This window comes from Mus pahari, chromosome 12 (genome assembly GCF_900095145.1).
Source record: "Mus pahari chromosome 12, PAHARI_EIJ_v1.1, whole genome shotgun sequence".
Lineage (NCBI taxonomy): Eukaryota > Metazoa > Chordata > Mammalia > Rodentia > Muridae > Mus > Mus pahari.
Window position 1 is genome coordinate 70131567 of NC_034601.1, and position 6630 is coordinate 70138196.

The 6630-nt window shown below is 42.5% G+C and overlaps 1 non-coding gene across 1 annotated transcript; it reads right to left on the minus strand.

Moving 5' to 3' along the window:
* Positions 1-1806: 1806 nt before the first annotated feature.
* LOC115065172 lies at positions 1807-1913 on the minus strand. Its single transcript, XR_003844962.1, has one exon. It is a non-coding gene; the product is annotated as a U6 spliceosomal RNA (small nuclear RNA).
* Positions 1914-6630: the final 4717 nt, after the last annotated feature.

The following is a 6630-nucleotide window of genomic DNA, read 5'->3' on the forward strand; positions in this document are numbered from 1 at the left end:
GGACCTCCCCCCCTTGATCACTAATTGAGAAAATGCCTTACAGCTGGATCTCATGGAGGCATTTCCCCAACTGAAGCTCCTTTCTCTGTGATAATTCCAGCTGTGTCAAGTTGACACAAAACTAGTCAGTACAGTAACAAAATGTAAAATTATAGATTTTATACTAACTCTATTTGAAAAAGTAAAAAGAATCATTGAATTTATTTCAACAATATATTTTTATATAATCAAATAGCTCACAAATACTATTATTACTTGTCTCTCTATAAGAAAAACTAACAAGTTATTTTACCTTTACATGGGCAGAGATTATAGCAACATTGTTTTCAGAATCTGTCCTGCATTTTCTACCTTCAGAATGTGTGTCTGTCTGTCTGTCTGTCTGTCTGTCTCTCTCTCTCTCTCTCTCTTTCCGTGTGTGTCTGTGTGTGTGTGTGTGTGTGTGTGTGTGTGTGTTTAGGGAAAGGGTATATGATGAAGTTCACCCAGGGCCACACACATTCTAGAAAGGTATCTTATCACCAAGTTACCTCATTCCCTCAGTTGGACTAGCCATATTTGAGACTTCAATAAGCACAGGTCACTATGGTCGAAGTATGTGAAAATATAGGTCTAGATAAAGATGCAGATGCGAGCAATGTCTGTATACTGAGTAGCCTTCCCTAACAGAGGGTCTTCCCCCATGGGAGAGAACTCTTGAATTTTTTTCCTGGAATTCCAGTTTTCTTCCTATTGAAAGGGTAACAGGACTGCCAGTTCAAGGTCTTCTCCTTTATCTCTGGTCCAGACTCACAGGCTTCATTAAACATGAGTAGAGCTGAGGTGAGACCTCATCTCCTTCCCACCATGCCCCAGGATGAGATTCTGCTCCAAGGAAACAAGACTAACTGCTAGATCCCACATCAGCACCACACCTAGCAACTCATAAAGGCCTTCATTCACAATTTGTCATTGAATCATTAAATCATGCCCAGAGCTATTCAGTGACATATTATCACCCCCACTTTACAAAGGGATGTCCTGAATCTCAGAAAGATTACATTCTTTGTCTCAAAGTACCAAAGTTACTACCCAAGAGAGTTGAAACTGAATACAATGTGTCCCGCCCAAGCCGAGCTCTCTGCTCCCAGAAGGCAAACTAAATGTTTACAAAGGAGTGGATTTCTTTCTTCTTTGGCAAAACCCCAGGTTCAGTCTACTCCAAGAAAATAACTTGTTGACCACTTAGCAAAAGTATTATAATACATTAGTCCCTTGCCAATCAAACTCTTAAATCGTTTAAGGTTTTGTTTACGTTGGACAGGGTTGTTTAAGTCTACAATTTGAAATATTTCATTTTTGAGATCAAGTGGATAACTGCGGGACTTTTTTTCCCCCACTGGCCTTAAAATGTGGTGCAATCCTTTTTTGTCTGGCCCAGAGAACAAAAGTGGGTCTACAGCATGGTTGTCACCAGATAGGCAAGGCAAGTCCTGTCCCAGAACGTTGGTAACTTCTTTCCAGGCAAGGCTCACTGTTATGTGATTTGTGCTCTGGCCATGAGCTGTTTGGATTTGCTGTTTTATCCGGGATCTAAGTTTCTGTGTAGAGAATGACAGCATCTCAACTTCTGACTCAGCCTTCTGATGCTGTATGGGAAGGATCAGGACAGATTCTAACTTCTCCAGATGAAGACAATTCTACACGTTCACTGGAGAATCTGAATGGCCTCCAGAACCGTATTTGCATGGATGGATTTGGGGTATTTTCTGTTGCTCATGTTTTATCTACTGCACTCAACTCATTTCTTACTTTTATTTTATTTTTTTAAATATGGAACGCTTCACGAATTTGCTTGTCATCCTTGCTCAGGGGCCATGCTAATCTTTTCTGTACCGTTCCAATTTTAGTATATGTGCTGCCAAAGCGAGCACCTTTTATTTCTTTTTTACTCTGCCGTTATCTTACTTCCTGGTTAGGGGCCCCGTTTAAGTCAATAGTCTCTTTTGTGGCATACATCTTTTCAAATTTTTAGCTTGTAACTTTTTACAGTAACTTTCGCAAATCATAACGAAGTTACGTTCCTTGATTATAGAGAATTAGAGTTTCTGTGGAGGGGCAGGTGGATTGGTTAGGTCTGGATAGGACCAGAGTTACTGTGGAGGGCCTGGTTGATTGGTCAGGTCTTTAAGGGACCTATTGTGCAAGTATGAGGACCTGAGTCGGATCCCCAGCAACCACATTTGGTGGTAGTGAATGCTTGTAAACCCAGTGCTGGAAAGACAGACACAGGAGAATCCTTGGAGCTAATTTGCCAGTGAATCTAACTGATTCAGGAAGCCGCAGGTCCTAATGAGCGGTCCTCTCTCAGAAAACATGGCTGATGGGTCTTAAGGTTAGTTGATGAGCTCCTTATGCACACACAAATACCGCAGAGAGAGAGAGAGAGAGAGAGAGAGAGAGAGAGAGAGAGAGAGAGTTAGTTCACTGTGGAATTTGTGAAGGTCCAGAATCAAAACTCAAGTCTTCCAAACATAAGACAAAATAATAAGAAAGAGCTGAAGGTCGGGGTGTTTTGGCATCTTTTTCACAGCCAACGCTCTCACATCTTTTCATTGGTGCTACAGTGATGCTGGTCCAGGGTTGCCTTTGGTGAAGTGCTGAGTGGTGACACCTTTGCCCTAGTTATGTGTCGTACGTTGTTATTTCCTAAACAGCAGTCAAACACCGAAAGAAGGAAAGGAGGATGCTACAGCCCACTAAGCCGCTCTCATTGTCTACTTTATCTCTCAGTTCTATCCCTTCCTTCCTCTACAGGAAATGAAGAAGACACACATGATAAGGAATTTCAAGCATGCAAAAAAAAAAAATAGTAAAATAGTAAGCTCTTTGCAATAACCAGCAATTTTTAAATTAGGGGTCAAAAGCATAAATAACGGAAGTTACCAACCTCCCTGACCTTGTGCCCAATCGCTTCCTCTCTCCATACCCAGCTCTCAGAACCTAGTGAGAATGCATTGTGCTGAATTTCTTGCTCTATCTCACCTATCCCAGTAGAATGTGTTAGTACTTCTTCTTAAAGCAATGATTAGCTCTATTATCAACGGTCAAATCCAAAAAGTAGGCATAGACATTGGCAGGTCAGGGTTTCTGCTACCAAAGCTGTCTGAGCAAATGTGCATGCATCGGAGATAACACACCTTTACCCACACATCTGCACATCTGCATAGGAACAGAGCCATGGCAGCTTCTATTATTTCATAGTATAATCAGCCACACCTACAGACTCGCTCACAAGCTGATAAGATTTGCTCCCAGGAAGTTCCCATCCTCCTTTTTGTACTCTACAGTTAAAACTCAACTGGCTCCTCTTTCTAGACTGTCATTTCATGTTCCATAAAAGATGTTTTAATTGGGCCAAAAGGATAGCTTGGTTGGTAAAGTACATACTTGCAAATATGAGGATCTCAGTTCAGTCTCCAGAAACAGAGGTAAAAATCTGGGCCTGGCAGCTTGTGCCTATAATCTTGTAATGCTTGGGAAGTCAAAGCTGGGCAGATCCACGGGCCTGCCAGCCTTATTCATTAGGAGATCCAGGCAAAAGAGGCAGTCTGAGTCAAAAAACACGGTGTACAGAACCTAAGAAATGATGCCCAAGGTTTCCCTCTGGCCTCTACATGCATATGCACACATATGAGTATGTGCACACACACACACACTTGCACACACAGGATTCTCCAGCTCAGCACATTTCTGGTTGAACATTGATCTATATGTCTAATGTACTTATTCTGTGTTTCTCAGTCCCTAAAACTGTAAGAGTATTTGTCCATCTCTTTAGAGACAGCCACATCAAAACATATTTTAAAGAGTTAAACTTAGGTTTACATGTAAGAGTACCTCAAGCTGATAAGTTCTGTGGGTAAAGGTGCCTGCCGTAGAAGATGCCTGCCCACGCCTGACAACCTGAGTTCAATCTCCGACACCCTCATGGTAGAGGGAAAGAACTGACCCCTATAACATGTCTGCTCTCCGTGCCCCTGTTACTGCATTCATGTCCCCTCCCTCCCACACACATGCATACAACATAAAAATTTTAAACGTAAGTAAGCTTATCAGACATGTATAAAAATCAAGGTAAGTGATCTGACCGCCTCTGTGCTTGTGTTCTGGCCCAGTTTCAGCACCCTGTCTGTGTGTTTTTGTGCATCTCATTTGAGTGTGTTTATGTGCACCCTGTCTGAGTGTTTTTATGTGCACCCCGTTTGAGTGTGTTTATGTGTAACCCATCTGTGTGTTTATGTGCGCTCCATTTGAGTGTGTTTATGGGCATTCTGTCTGCGTGTGTTTATGTGCACGCCGTCTGAGTGTGTTTATGGGCACACGTTCCCAGTAGTTTTCCTCCAGCTCTTCCTTCATTCCTTTGTTCGCTTCTCAGAATCACACACTGAAATTCCCTTCTGAGACTTTGTCAGAACAGATGCCAAAACAAATGTGCTCTTACTTGTAAACACACACCTGGGGCTCTCGGGAAGTTGTGCACCTTCCTTCCCCCATAGCGCTTTCATTCCAAAGCTACAAGGAAAGATGGGACTGTCTACAGGTTTCAGGGAAGCCAAGTGCCACATCTTAAATATGAAAGGTTCCAAGTTATGGGAAATGAAGTGAGATCATTATGTTTTCAGGGAAATATGAAACTACTATAGTCCCTGAGAGTCAGATGGGTCACGTTTTCTTCATCATCATCATCATCATCACCAAAGTTAGTCATCTCTCCTTTAAAGAATAGAGTACATTCAGTACAGAAATTATTATAACCCACCCACCCCCATTTCACCTCCTAAACTTATACACACTGGCTCCATGTTGTATTTACACATGTATGTACAGAACCTGAAGTAACAGGTAAGAAATCTATGTGATCCATGTTCTCTGTGCCCCTGATGCAAACAGAGAGAAATCTTCGGGAACCAGCGTCAGAAATGCATGTTGTTAAATGGGTTGGCCTTGTGAAACTTTACAGATCCCAAGAAGCTGTCCATCCCCAGCAAACAGCTGTCAACCCTACCATCACGGACAACGCACAGCGCTCTTTAATGTGCTTAGACCATAAATCATCTCGCCACAACCTCACGTTTGACACTGAACTCTTCCCAGCCTTTATCACCCTAAGCAATTCTACAATAAACACTCTTCCTCGTACATTTCTTATATAAGTAACTGATTATTTTTTAGAGTCAACTCCGAGAATTGTGTTTTGTTTGTTTGTTTTTGTTTTGTTTTGTTTGAGCAATGGTAATGCTTATTTGGACTTTTAAATAAATAAAACTCTGCCTTGCCTCTCCTAGCAGTACAGGGTTACTGCCCACTATCAAATAAAAGAAGTGATTTCCTCACACTTTTGCCTTCATCAGATATTTACAAACAGACGAGTTCAGGCTGTGAAGTGACCCTTTACACAATTTCACTCTTTAGTATTTGTTACTTTGCTAACATAGTTGGATATTTCCTTTATGCTTCCTGGCTTGTGGTCTTCCGTTCTCGAATCGTCTTTGCCTTTTCCTTTTAGAGTCGCCTCTACAGGAATTGGGAGGCCTGTCGTTTGTGTAGGTCACTAGAACTGTGGTCAAAAGGACGGCAAGGACTTTTCCAAGATAATTTATATTTTAAATTGCCTTAGTTAAGGAGAAGGACAGAGTCATATAGCTGGCTTTGTGTTTGTTCCTTGTCTGTCAGTGCCAGGATCTACTGGACTCAGCTTGCCTTTGATGCTTTCCAGAATCCTCCCATGCAAAACCTTGGCGAGAATATAAACACTGAAGGATTTTCACAGTGAAGGTGAAAAGGAGGTTTTACAGAACCCACCTCAGGAAAATCCCTCCGCGGACATGTCTGTTCTCATTCATTCAGCTTTATCTGGCGCTGGGGTGGGAGTGCTTGAAAACACAGCGCCTCTCTCCGCCACATCATAGACTGGGTCCTCAGCCAAAGAAAGGGCCCTCCAGTTTCCGGAACCCTGCCCTCTCCCCCGCCTTCCTCCCCACTCCCCTCCCCGCCCCATCTGCTTTCAGAAATCATATTAACTTGTTCTGAGCACACCTTCCAACTTATCATGCCAACACTGACAGTCTGGCAAGATTCTGAATGCCATGACAACTCTTCTCTGATCAGAGCAGGTCTTCAGATTGGCCTGTTAGATCCCTTCTAGAGAGTTCTAATTCTCTTCGCCTGACTTCCGCGCTTCTATCGTCAGTTCTGCTTCCAGGCATTTTCCCTCACTATAGCACTGGGTTGTCTTTTTATTGCTTTATTTTTTATTGTTTTTATTATTAGTTGTATTTTATTATTCCCCTCTACAGTATGAACAGCCATTCTTTATATATGGGGAAGTTGACTCAGATACATTTATTGTTGATATTGTTGTTCGTCTTGTTTTCTAGTTTGATGTTTTCAGATCTGGCCTCTAATTTACTATGTAGCTAAGGACGACCTTTATCCTCCTGCCTGCTTTCAAGTACTAGGGGGTATAGGTGTGTGTCAACATGCCTGGCTCTGATTTCAGTACTCAGGAGGGAGGGGGGGAGGAGGGGAGGGGGGAAGAGGAGGAGGAGGGAGGAAAAGGAGGAGGAAGAAGGGAAGGAGAGGAAGAAG